This window comes from Neofelis nebulosa, chromosome 14, assembly GCF_028018385.1.
Source record: "Neofelis nebulosa isolate mNeoNeb1 chromosome 14, mNeoNeb1.pri, whole genome shotgun sequence".
In the NCBI taxonomy this organism is placed as follows: domain Eukaryota; kingdom Metazoa; phylum Chordata; class Mammalia; order Carnivora; family Felidae; genus Neofelis; species Neofelis nebulosa.
The window spans coordinates 62,803,512-62,816,080 of NC_080795.1; the positions used below are offsets into that span (position 1 = coordinate 62,803,512).

Consider the following 12,569-nt stretch of genomic DNA (forward strand, 5'->3'; position numbering starts at 1 on the left):
ACTCCATGTCAGATGCCCAGGAGCGTCCCTATGTGAGCATACGGGTTCACATGAAGGAGCAAGGAGGAGAGGAAAGCTTGCCTTTCGGTAAAAGGCACATTTGATCTTTCCTAACCACAGCAGAGGACAAGGCAGGTTTCCTGGAAGAAGCTCAGGGGAGGGAAAAGGAAAATTAGAAGGCTTCATCTTAAAAGTTGGGGCTCAGCTTGAATTCCTAATTGCCACAGGTCTTTTCCAAGAAGCATGCCCATCTGTGGTGTACCAGCCTTCAGCTGGGTGGCTCCTGCAGCGCGTCTCCTTAGGCAACCCAGCTGATGGCACCAGCACCATCAGCTCCTTCCAGGAATGCTGTGCCCATCCTCTCTGGTTTTCTGGGGAGTTGGTCTGGCCCTACTTAAGAGGAAAATAATTGGTATTCTTTACGCCTGTGTCGGGCAGCAAGTTCCCTTTGAGCCACCCTTCACATCAGGGCCAGCCTTCTGCAAAATTATGCAGTAGACTGTTTTTAAGCACTTTTCCCCCTCTGGTGCCTATCACTCACCCTGTCCTACTCCCCTTGGCCCACAGTTTTGAGACCTTTACATTTTCTTATGACTGTCAAGATAACTATACCCTCAGCCCTGTGATGTCTGTACTCAACCAGCAAATAATCCTTCCTTTTGGAATTGTTAACTTGATTTAAAAGTTACCGGTCTTTTGTCCCATTCTACCATGTGCCAGACACTATGTCAAATGTCATGGCTATAACAGTAAAGAAGACATGTTTCCTATGCTTATGGAGGACACAGTTTCATGAGACATATAGGCAAGAATATCCAGTATTACAACAAAGATGCAAAGGTATGAGACAGCATAAAACATTGGAAGAAATGTCACGATGGCAGAGCATGTCACTAAAGCCATGCTGGGATTTGTTCTGCAAAGGCCACTAAACAAGTGTGCTGTAAAGATGGAGATAAGAATGAACTTTATCCTGAAGGCTGTGGGAGACCCAAAGGCAAGTTAGGCAAGAAGCTGACAAGATCAGATCTACAAATTAGAAAGGTCTCTGAAGAGAATCAGCAAATAGGATCACCTAGTTTATAGCAGAAATCTAGATGAGAGATGGGTTGATCTTGATGCAAGTTGTGGCAGTATGGATACAAAGGAAGGGGCAGATTTGAGAGATATTTAGGAGATAGAAATTGCACACTTTGGTTATTGCTTATATCTTTGTTTGGGGGAGATAAAGAATTTTTTAGGTTTCTGATGAAGGCTAGGGAATGGTATCTTCCCAGAGATGTGGGATGCACAAAGTGCGATTATTTGAAGACTCTTCTTTTGATGGTGGTGGGTATAGATCTCAGAAATCTATTTAATAATTTTGTATGTTATTTTCTTACCAAAATGACATCAGATTGGCTTCATTAAGTTAAAATACATATCTCTTTTATTATGCCTTTAAAGAATTTTGATAATACTGGCAGTTGTAGAGACCATAATAAGTCATTATGAAGAAGAAATGACCTTCTTTTGGCTGGATGGTGGGGTGGAACAGGTTATGGAGCTATTTAGAATAACTTCGCATGATCTGGACCCCTGGTCGTTGTGTTTACATGCAACCCTGCCCTCTATGCACACTTACTTTTTCTCTTACTTAAAAAAAAATCTCTAATTTCTGTCCCCTTTAGCTTTTAATTCATTCTTTTCTCCTTTGCCATTCCAGCACTGTCCAAACCCTCCCCCTCTGTACAAAGTGCAGTGGGCGTCAGCATGGAGACCTCCCAGTTCTGTGTATTGGTAAATCCACAAGGAATGGAATGGAGGCTTCCTCCCATGGACTCAGAATCCAGAGAATCTCTGCTGCTACCACAGAAGACATTTCGGAAAGATGTGATTACTGAGCCAAGTGAGCATTCCCAAATCCTTGCTATTTCCCAGACACATGAGCTCAACAGTATTGACAGAGCTTAGGGAGGTAAGTTCCTTGGGAAATGAGAAAAATAGTTTAATGTTAAAAAGCTCCATGTCCCAATTTCTATTGTTTCTATCAGTGCAGCTCTTAAATATTCATTCACATTTTCCTCTGTTTCTTGATCTATGGGTATTAATTAAGTGAAAGCCTTAAGTTCCCCTTGCCAAATCCCACAAAGTTTTATTAGGATGTGAGGGAAGAGAGAAAGCAACACTCTTCTCAGGAGTCAGAGAAGGAATAGCAATGGATGTGAATAGAAGAATGTTTAATAAATAGCATGGACCCAGAAATCTTACAATTTTTGTAGCCTGGACCTAATAGACAACACTTTCACTATTCACATGATTAGGCATCTAGGCACCTAGGGCCTTTCATCATGTGGTGGGAAAGAACATATCCACTTGTTATGCAATATGGACCTAGGAAGTGGTTTTGGATTGGTTTTGGCTTCTTTGAGATGGTTTTGGACAAGATTTTGTTATGAAAGCTAAGCACAAGTTATGATTGCATGCTATAAGAATGCCCCATATTCATTGGTTGTTCAGTCTCCTAAACCCACACTGAAATCCTGTAGGGCTATTGATGTCAGAGGCAATTTAGAAAGAAAAGGATAAGAGTTAGCTACCGAAAAATATGGAAATGACTTTGGGTCTTGCTTCTATGTGTGAGCGATGCAGTTGCAACAATGATAGACAATGCTCAGTTCCACTTGGCAAGACACATACCTTGGATGACTTTATTCAAGTGACGTGCTAGCACCCCAACAAATTAAATGACATAATGGGGGTTAAGCATAGGAAGGAGAGGTCACAAGATATTCCAGTGGGCTTAAAGACAGGGGAGCGATGTCACATTTGTTAACTCCCACTTTTTATCCTGGATTGAAAAACAGTGAATCACTTAAAGTTATATAGAAATATAAAATCCAATAACCAATAAAAGCTGGAGATTGAGTGGGAGAAAGTGGAGGGTATATTCATTTGAAGGAGAATTTTGTAGAAATCCTTTGTGCTTAAATTCTACCAGAATTTCCACAACGATAAAATAATAAGGCTGTGATTTTCTTGACAGTAAAAGGCATATATTTTCAACTTTGTATCCTCAGCAACCAAGATAGTTTCCAGTGCTCAATAAATGTCTGTTGGCTGAAGGGATATGTGATCAAATGGCTATATTTATACTATGTTACCTATAGTAATGTAAACTTTGTCTACCCTTTATCTATTACCAAAAGGCAATGCTTTTAAACTTTTTAGGCTAAGAGATAAAATAGAGCAGATTTTGTAGGTACTTATATAACATGAGGGAAAACAAATTTCCACTATATTTCACTGGTGAAATTAAAAATATAGGGGCGCCTGGGTGGCTCAGTCAGTTGGGCGGCCGACTTTGGCCCAGGTCATGATCTCGCGGTCCGTGAGTTCGAGCCCCGCGTCGGGCTCTGTGCTGACAGCTCAGAGCCTGGAGCCTGTTTCAGATTCTGTGTCTCCCTCTCTCTGACCCTCCCCCGTTCATGCTTTGTCTCTCTCTGTCTCAAAAATAAATAAACGCTAAAAAAAAAAAAAAAAAAAATATATATATATATATATATATATATATATATATATAATGATCATTGAATACACGTTTTTTTGCAATGGAATGAAAAGAATCAAATTCTTTTGGAGGGGATAACATTTCATTTAACTGGGTTTGATGTCCCCATCCTCAAAATAGTTTGCAAATGTTCATCTATTAATGCTGACATGTAATGAGATTTTCATTATTTCATTTAGAGTTTGAATTTTGTATAGTATTTGTGTATCACTAAATATTCTTTGTCTTTTGATTTTTCCCCTATCATTTAAACATATAATTCTTAGTTCTTAGCCGTTCTTAGTTCTTAAGCCATACAAACACAGGTGGTGGACTGGATTTGGCCCATAGGCTGCACTTTGCTTGCTGACTGACCCCTGATCTATACTGGCTGGTTTTGAAAAGTGTTCAATTTATTTATTTATTCTCAAAACTATCATGGAAAATTGAATTCGAAAATATGTACCTAATTTCATTATTTACAATATCTCACATAGCAGAAGAGTCTCTAAATTTGAGAGTTTTTCTCTGTTTTTTAAAAACTACTTTCATGTGGGTATTGGTCTGAGAACCATCCCACCCCCACCCCCTCCAAAAATAAAATTTACTTTGATATCCTCTTACCAGGTTAAGATAACCTCACTCCTAAACTTCGTATGATTCTTAGCAAGGCTGGGATAGAGAGCAAGGACTTCGCAAGAACTTCCTCTCCCTGGGATAAAAATACAATGACAAGGACAGAACCCTAAGGAACTGCCAAGCCCACTGGTTGCCCAAATTTGAAGTTGTTTTTTCATGTTGTTCTTTTGGTCGGAAATGCTTGAAATGCTTCTGTGTCTCGTAAGCCTTGCTCCCTGCTGTCACTTCAGCCTGTCTCTCCTCCTTCCTTTTTCAAAACCCCAGATTCTTTGAGTGCATGTCATTGACTTCATTACCCGTTGCCCTTCCTTGTGGCCCTCATACACACCACCAAGCTGTGTCTTCACTTCCTGGCCTTATCTATTCCTCTGTGAATTGCCACATAGAATGGTGGTGAAGGGCAGGGAATCTGGAATCGGGCTGACTCGGTTCAAAGCTTCGCACTGTCACTTACTTGCTGTTCTCTCTCTCTTAAGCTATGAGATGGGTATAAAAATAGCGCCTACCATATAAGGGCATTGTGAAGATTAAATGCAATTTGTTTTTTTAAAGAAGTGCTTAGATCAGTGTCTGTCATGAAGTGAACACTTAATATCCAGAGCCTTCACCATCATTGAAAAATAAAGCAATGAATACATAATACAAATACCTATTGAATGCTTTCTAGGTGCTAGGCCCTGTGGAAAGCACTTTGTACATAGTAAAACAAATTTTACTCTGCCTACCTGCCCCATAATACTTGTCTGATCAATACACTTCCTCACTCTCAGAGACTCTTAATTCTTACCCTCTCTCCCCAAATTTCAAGCATCCCCTTTACATCTGTCTACTCTCTTCATACCAGTGAAGCTTACTTTGTAGAAAAAACAGATACCATTGGATCTGAACTACCTTATCTTTTAACAATGTAATCATCTATTTAGCATTTGTACCCAACTACTGAATTACCCATCTATTAAAGATTAAGTTTAGGGGCTCCTGGGTGGCTCAGTCGGTTAAGTGTCCGACTTCAGGTCAGGTCATGATCTCGCTGTTTGTGAGTTCGAGCCCCGCATCGGGCTCTGTGCTGACAGCTCAGAGCCTGGAGCCTGCTTCAGATTCTGTGTCTCTCCCTCTCTCCGCCCCTCCCATGCTCATGCTCTGTTTCTCTGTCTCTTAATAATAAATAAACATAAAAAAAAATAAAAACATAAAAACATAAAAGATGAAGTTTATTTTTGTTACTGCTAATGTCTTAGATTCCTTTCCAACTCCTTTTCTCAAGGACTTGGCCCCTGCATATTTCCTACATCAAAATTTTTCCCATTTTAGGCTCATTCATACTGACATACAAATGACACAAAATCACCCATCCTAAAACAAACCTGAAATCAACCCCAAACTTCTTTGACCCTATATCCTTCTTTGGAAACTATTGTGTTTGTTTTCTCTGGTGTATAAAAACCTTTTAAAAATATTGTCTATATTTACTGTCTTGTGTTCTTGGCCTCCCCTTCTCTCTGCAGTTGCTTTAATAGAACTTTCAATCCCATCCTCCACTGAAATTGTCTTTATAAAACTGTGATACAGATACTGCTGATTATCTTTCCCAAAGATATTTCCATCCCCACTTTTCTTCTTGTACCTCACTTCCTCCCCTTCCTTTTCTTCCTATTCTTCACTCCTTCCTTTTTCTTTTTTGTCTTCATCTTCCTCTTATTTTAGTTAAGTCTTTTATTACATTTGGTTATTTTTCTCATGTGATACAGGAGATAACCAAACCCCTTCCCAGTCCTTGGGATGTGAATTGTAATTGGTCAAAACAAAAAAGAAAAAGTAATTCTATTTTTCTTGACAGTGACTGGTATAGACTGATTTAAGACCAGTCAAGGCTAGTGGATTTTGAGTAAAATTTTAGTGGGGACATATCTGGGCACTTCCTACTAAAGAGAGAATAGAAGAAAAAAACCTCCTTTCTTAGATGGGATTATGTCTACATGAAGTTTTGAAGATGTATAATCATCTTGCTAATACCTAAAAAGACTTTGTCCATACTCTGAGGATGGCAGAAAAACAAGATGGAGAATATCTGGTTCTTGGTAGTGTTGCTGACCCTTTGAATTAAGAAACCCTAGAATAGGGGCGCCTGGGTGGCTCAGTCGGTTAAGAGTCTGACTTCAGCTCAGGTCATGATCTCGCGGTCTGTGAGTTCAAGCCCTGCGTCGGGCTCTGTGCTGACAGCTCAGAGCCTGGAGCCTGTTTCAGATTCTGTGTCTCCCTCTTTCTCTGACCCTCCCCTGTTCATGCTCTCTCTGTCTCAAAAATAAATAAACGTTAAAAAAAAAAAAAAAAAAAAAAAAAAGAAACCCTAGAATAGCCCAGGGTCTAGGCATATTGTTATGTTAAGCAACTAGCCCTCTGTTGTTTAAGATAATCTCAGGTGGGTTTTTGTAGCTTGCAGCAAAATGATTTCTGATCCAGATTTCTCTATCCCTATTTACTTGATGCCTTGCATTTGGTAGCATTTGTCATTGTTGATCTCCTCTCCATCCTTCCTGAAACTCATGTATCTTTAGGTTTCTGTGACTCACAGTCCCTTTCTTTTTCTGCCACCTAACACTACATCTTGAGTAACTTGCTGTCTGCAATTCCATCAGGACTGTAAACTTTAATACGTCACACGACCCATTCTTACTTCTCTTGGTTTCTTTATAGTGTCTCCATAGAGAATTCACCCATTCCAGTGGAATTTGTAAGCTAAAGACTCTTACTTTTTTAAAAAAAATTTTTAATGTTTATTTATTTTTCACAGAGAGAGAGAGACAGAGCATGAGCAGGGGAGGGGCAGAGAGAGAGGGAGACACAGAATCTGAAGCAGGCTCCAGGCTCTGAGCTGTCAGCACAGAGCCTGACACGGGCCTCGCACTCACAGACCACAAGATCATGACCCAAGCCAAAGTAGGACGCTCAATCTACTGAGCCACCCAGGCACCCCTAAAGACTCTTACTTTTATTTATTTATTTTTTTTTTTTTGGCTTTATATTTATTTTTTTTTTAATTTATTTATTTATTTATTTATTTATTTTTTAATATATGAAATTTACTGTCAAATTGGTTTCCATACAACACCCAGTGCTCATCCCAAAAGGTGCCCTCCTCAATACCCATCACCCACCCTGCCCTCCCTCCCACCCCCCATCAACCCTCAGTTTGTTCTCAGTTTTTAACAGTCTCTTATGCTTTGGCTCTCTCCCACTCTAACCTCTTTTTTTTTTTTTTTCCCTTCCCCTCCCCCATGGGTTTCTGTTACGTTTCTCAGGATCCACATAAGAGTGAAACCATATGGTATCTGTCTTTCTCTGTATGGCTTATTTCACTTAGCATCACACTCTCCAGTTCCATCCACGTTGCTACAAAAGGCCATATTTCATTTTTTCTCATTGCCACGTAGTATTCCATTGTGTATATAAACCACAATTTCTTTATCCATTCATCAGTTGATGGACATTTAGGCTCTTTCCATAATTTGGCTATTGTTGAGAGTGCTGCTATAAACATTGGGGTACAAGTGCCCCTATGCATCAGTACTCCTGTATCCCTTGGATAAATTCCTAGCAGTGCTATTGCTGGGTCATAGGGTAGGTCTATTTTTAGTTTTCTGAGGAACCTCCACACTGCTTTCCAGAGCGGCTGCACCAATTTGCATTCCCACCAACAGTGCAAGAGGGTTCCCGTCTCTCCACATCCTCTCCAGCATCTATAGTCTCCTGATTTCTTCATTTTGGCCACTCTGACTGGCGTGAGGTGGTATCTGAGTGTGGTTTTGATTTGTATTTCCCTGATGAGGAGCGACGTTGAACATCTTTTCATGTGCCTGTTGGCCATCCGGATGTCTTCTTTAGAGAAGTGTCTATTCATGTTTTCTGCCCATTTCTTCACTGGGTTATTTGTTTTTCGGGTGTGGAGTTTGATGAGCTCTTTATAGATTTTGGATACTAGCCCTTTGTCCGATGTGTCATTTGCAAATATCTTTTCCCATTCCGTTGGTTGCCTTTTAGTTTTGTTGGTTGTTTCCTTTGCTGTGCAGAAGCTTTTTATCTTCATAAGGTCCCAGTAATTCACTTTTGCTTTTAATTCCCTTGCCTTTGGGGATGTGCCGAGTAAGAGATTGCTACGGCTGAGGTCAGAGAGGTCTTTTCCTGCTTTCTCCTCTAAGGTTTTGATGGTTTCCTGTCTCACATTCAGGTCCTTTATCCATTTTGAGTTTATTTTTGTGAATGGTGTGAGAAAGTGGTCTAGTTTCAACCTTCTGCATGTTGCTGTCCAGTTCTCCCAGCACCATTTGTTAAAGAGACTGTCTTTTTTCCATTGGATGTTCTTTCCTGCTTTGTCAAAAATGAGTTGGCCATACGTTTGTGGGTCTAGTTCTGGGGTTTCTATTCGATTCCATTGGTCTATGTGTCTGTTTTTATGCCAATACCATGCTGTCTTGATGATGACAGCTTTGTAGTAGAGGCTAAAGTCTGGGATTGTGATGCCTCCTGCTTTGGTCTTCTTCTTCAAAATTACTTTGGCTATTCGGGGCCTTTTGTGGTTCCATATGAATTTTAGGATTGCTTGTTCTAGTTTCAAGAAGAATGCTGGTGCAATTTTGATTGGGATTGCATTGAATGTGTAGATAGCTTTGGGTAGTATTGACATTTTGACAATATTTATTCTTCCAATCCATGAGCAGGGAATGTCTTTCCATTTCTTTCAACGTTTTTTTTTTTTTTTTTTTTTTTTTTTATTTTTTTTTGGGACAGAGAGAGACAGAGCATGAACGGGGGAGGTGCAGAGAGAGAGGGAGACACAGAATCGGAAACAGGCTCCAGGCTCCGAGCCATCAGCCCAGAGCCTGACGCGGGGCTCGAACTCACGGACCGCGAGATCGTGACCTGGCTGAAGTCGGACGCTTAACCGACTGCGCCACCCAGGCGCCCCTTTTTCCATTTCTTTATATCTTCTTCAATTACCTGCATAAGCTTTCTATAGTTTTCAGCATACAGATCTTTTACATCTTTGGTTAGATTTATTCCTAGGTATTTTATGCTTCTTGGTGCAATTGTGAATGGGATCAGTTTCTTTATTTGTCTTTCTGTTGCTTCATTGTTAGTGTATAAGAATGCAACTGATTTCTGTACATTGATTTTGTATCCTGCAACTTTGCTGAATTCATGTATCAGTTCTAGCAGACTTTTGGTGGAGTCTATCGGATTTTCCATGTATAATATCATGTCATCTGCAAAAAGCGAAAGCTTGACTTCATCTTTGCCAATTTTGATGCCTTTGATTTCCTTTTGTTGTCTGATTGCTGATGCTAGAACTTCCAGCACTATATTAAACAACAGCGGTGAGAGTGGGCATCCCTGTCGTGTTCCTGATCTCGTTTCCCTTCCTCAGGGAAAAAGCTCTCAGTTTTTCCCCATTGAGGATGATGTTAGCTGTGGGCTTTTCATAAATGGCTTTTATGATCTTTAAGTATGTTCCTTCTATCCCGACTTTCTCAAGGGTTTTTATTAAGAAAGGGTGCTGGATTTTGTCAAAGGCCTTTTCTGCATCGATTGACAGGATCATATGGTTCTTCTCTTTTTTTTTGTTAATGTGATGTATCACGTTGATCGATTTGCGAATGTTGAACCAGCCCTGCATCCCAGGAATGAATCCCACTTGATCATGGTGAATAATTCTTTTTATATGCTGTTGAATTCGATTTGCTAGTATCTTATTGAGAATTTTTGCATCCATATTCATCAGGGATATTGGCCTGTAGTTCTCTTTTTTTACTGGGTCTCTGTCTGGTTTAGGAATCAAAGTAATACTGGCTTCATAGAATGAGTCTGGAAGTTTTCCTTCCCTTTCTATTTCTTGGAATAGCTTGAGAAGGATAGGTATTATCTCCGCTTTAAACGTCTGGTAGAACTCCCCTGGGAAGCCATCTGGTCCTGGACTCTTATTTGTTGGGAGATTTTTGATAACCGATTCAATTTCTTCGCTGGTTATGGGTCTGTTCAAGCTTTCTATTTCCTCCTGATTGAGTTTTGGAAGAGTGTGGGTGTTTAGGAATTTGTCCATTTCTTCAAGGTTGTCCAATTTGTTGGCATATAATTTTTCATAGTATTCCCTGATAATTGTTTGTATCTCTGAGGGATTGGTTGTAATATTTCCATTTTCATTCATGATTTTATCTATTTGCGTCATCTCCCTTTTCTTTTTGAGAAGCCTGGCTAGAGGTTTGTCAATTTTGTTTATTTTTTCAAAAAACCAACTCTTGGTTTCGTTGATCTGCTCTACAGTTTTTTTAGATTCTATATTGTTTATTTCTGCTCTGATCTTTATGATTTCTCTTCTTCTGCTGGGTTTAGGCTGCTTTTGCTGTTCTGCTTCTATTTCCTTTAGGTGTGCTGTTAGATTTTGTATTTGGGATTTTTCTTGTTTCTTGAGATAGGCCTGGATTGCAATGTATTTTCCTCTCAGGACTGCCTTCGCTGCGTCCCAAAGCGTTTGGATTGTTGTATTTTCATTTTCGTTTGTTTCCATATATTTTTTAATTTCTTCTCTAATTGCCTGGTTGACCCACCCATTCGTTAGTAGGGTGTTCTTTAACCTCCATGCTTTTGGAGGTTTTCCAGACTTTTTCCTGTGGTTGATTTCAAGCTTCACAGCATTGTGGTCTGAAAGTATGCATGGTATAATTTCAATTCTTGTAAACTTATGAAGGGCTGTTTTGTGACCCAGTATATGATCTATCTTGGAGAATGTTCCATGTGCACTCGAGAAGAAAGTATATTCTGTTGCTTTGGGATGCAGAGTTCTAAATATATCTGTCAAGTCCATCTGATCCAATGTATCATTCAGGGCCCTTGTTTCTTTATTGACTGTGTGTCTAGATGATCTATCCATTTCTGTAAGTGGGGTGTTAAAGTCCCCTGCAATGACCACATTCTTATCAATAAGGTTGCTTATGTTTATGAGTAACTGTTTTATATATCTGGGGGCTCCGGTATTTGGCGCATAGACATTTATAATTGTTAGCTCTTCCTGATGGATAGACCCTGTAATTATTATATAATGCCCTTCTTCATCTCTTGTTACAGCCTTTAATTTAAAGTCTAGTTTGTCTGATATAAGTATGGCTACTCCAGCTTTCTTTTGGCTTCCAGTAGCATGATAAATAGTTCTCCATCCCCTCACTCTCAATCTAAAGGTGTCCTCAGATCTCAAATGAGTCTCTTGTAGACAGCAAATAGATGGGTCTTGTTTTTTTATCCATTCTGATACCCTATGTCTTTTGGTTGGCGCATTTAATCCATTTACATTCAGTGTTATTATAGAAAGATACGGGTTTAGAGTCATTGTGATGTCTGTATGTTTTATGCTTGTAGTGATGTCTCTGGTACTTTGTCTCACAGGATCCCCCTTAGGATCTCTTGTAGGGCTGGTTTCGTGGTGACAAATTCCTTCAGTTTTTGTTTGTTTGGGAAGACCTTTATCTCTCCTTCTATTCTAAATGACAGACTTGCTGGATAAAGGATTCTCGGCTGCATATTTTTTCTGTTTAGCACACTGAAGATATCGTGCCAAGCCTTTCTGGCCTGCCAAGTTTCAAAGGAGAGATCAGTCACGAGTCTTATAGGTCTCCCTTTATATGTGAGGGCACGTTTATCCCTTGCTGCTTTCAGAATTTTCTCTTTATCCTTGTATTTTGCCAGTTTCACTATGATATGTCGTGCAGAAGATCGATTCAAGTTACGTCTGAAGGGAGTTCTCTGTGCCTCTTGGATTTCAATGCCTTTTTCCTTCCCCAGTTCAGGGAAGTTCTCAGCTATAATTTCTTCAAGTACCCCTTCAGCACCTTTCCCTCTCTCTTCCTCCTCTGGGATACCAATTATGCGTATATTATTTCTTTTTAGTGTATCACTTAGTTCTCTAATTTTCCCCTCATACTCCTGGATTTTTTTATCTCTCTTTCTTTCAGCTTCCTCTTTCTCCATAACTTTATCTTCTAGTTCACCTATTCTCTCCTCTGCCTCTTCAATCCGAGCCGTCGTGGTTTCCATTTTGTTTTGCATTTCGTTTAAAGCGTTTTTCAGCTCCTCGTGACTGTTCCTTAGTCCCTTGATCTCTGTAGCAAGAGATTCTCTGCTGTCCTGTATACTGTTTTCAAGCCCAGCGATTAATTTTATGACTATTATTCTAAATTCACTTTCTGTTATATTATTTAAATCCTTTTTGATCAGTTCATTAGCTGTTGTTATTTCCTGGAGATTCTTCTGAGGGGAATTCTTCCGTTTGGTCATTTTGGATAGTCCCTGGAGTGGTGAGGACCTGCAGGGCACTTCCCCCGTGCTGTGGTGTATAACTGGAGTTGGTGGGCGGGGC

The 12,569-nt window shown here is 39.8% G+C and overlaps 1 long non-coding RNA gene across 6 annotated transcripts in view; it reads left to right on the plus strand.

The window, feature by feature from the left end:
- LOC131494476 (uncharacterized) overlaps positions 1–12,569 on the plus strand; it is a 259,326-nt gene that overhangs the window by 111,204 nt on the left and 135,553 nt on the right. For all 6 annotated transcript variants that reach the window (XR_009253424.1, XR_009253425.1, XR_009253422.1 and 3 more), the window contains one exon: positions 1,706–1,957. This is a non-coding gene — a long non-coding RNA (uncharacterized LOC131494476). The remainder of the gene's footprint in view (positions 1–1,705; positions 1,958–12,569) is intronic.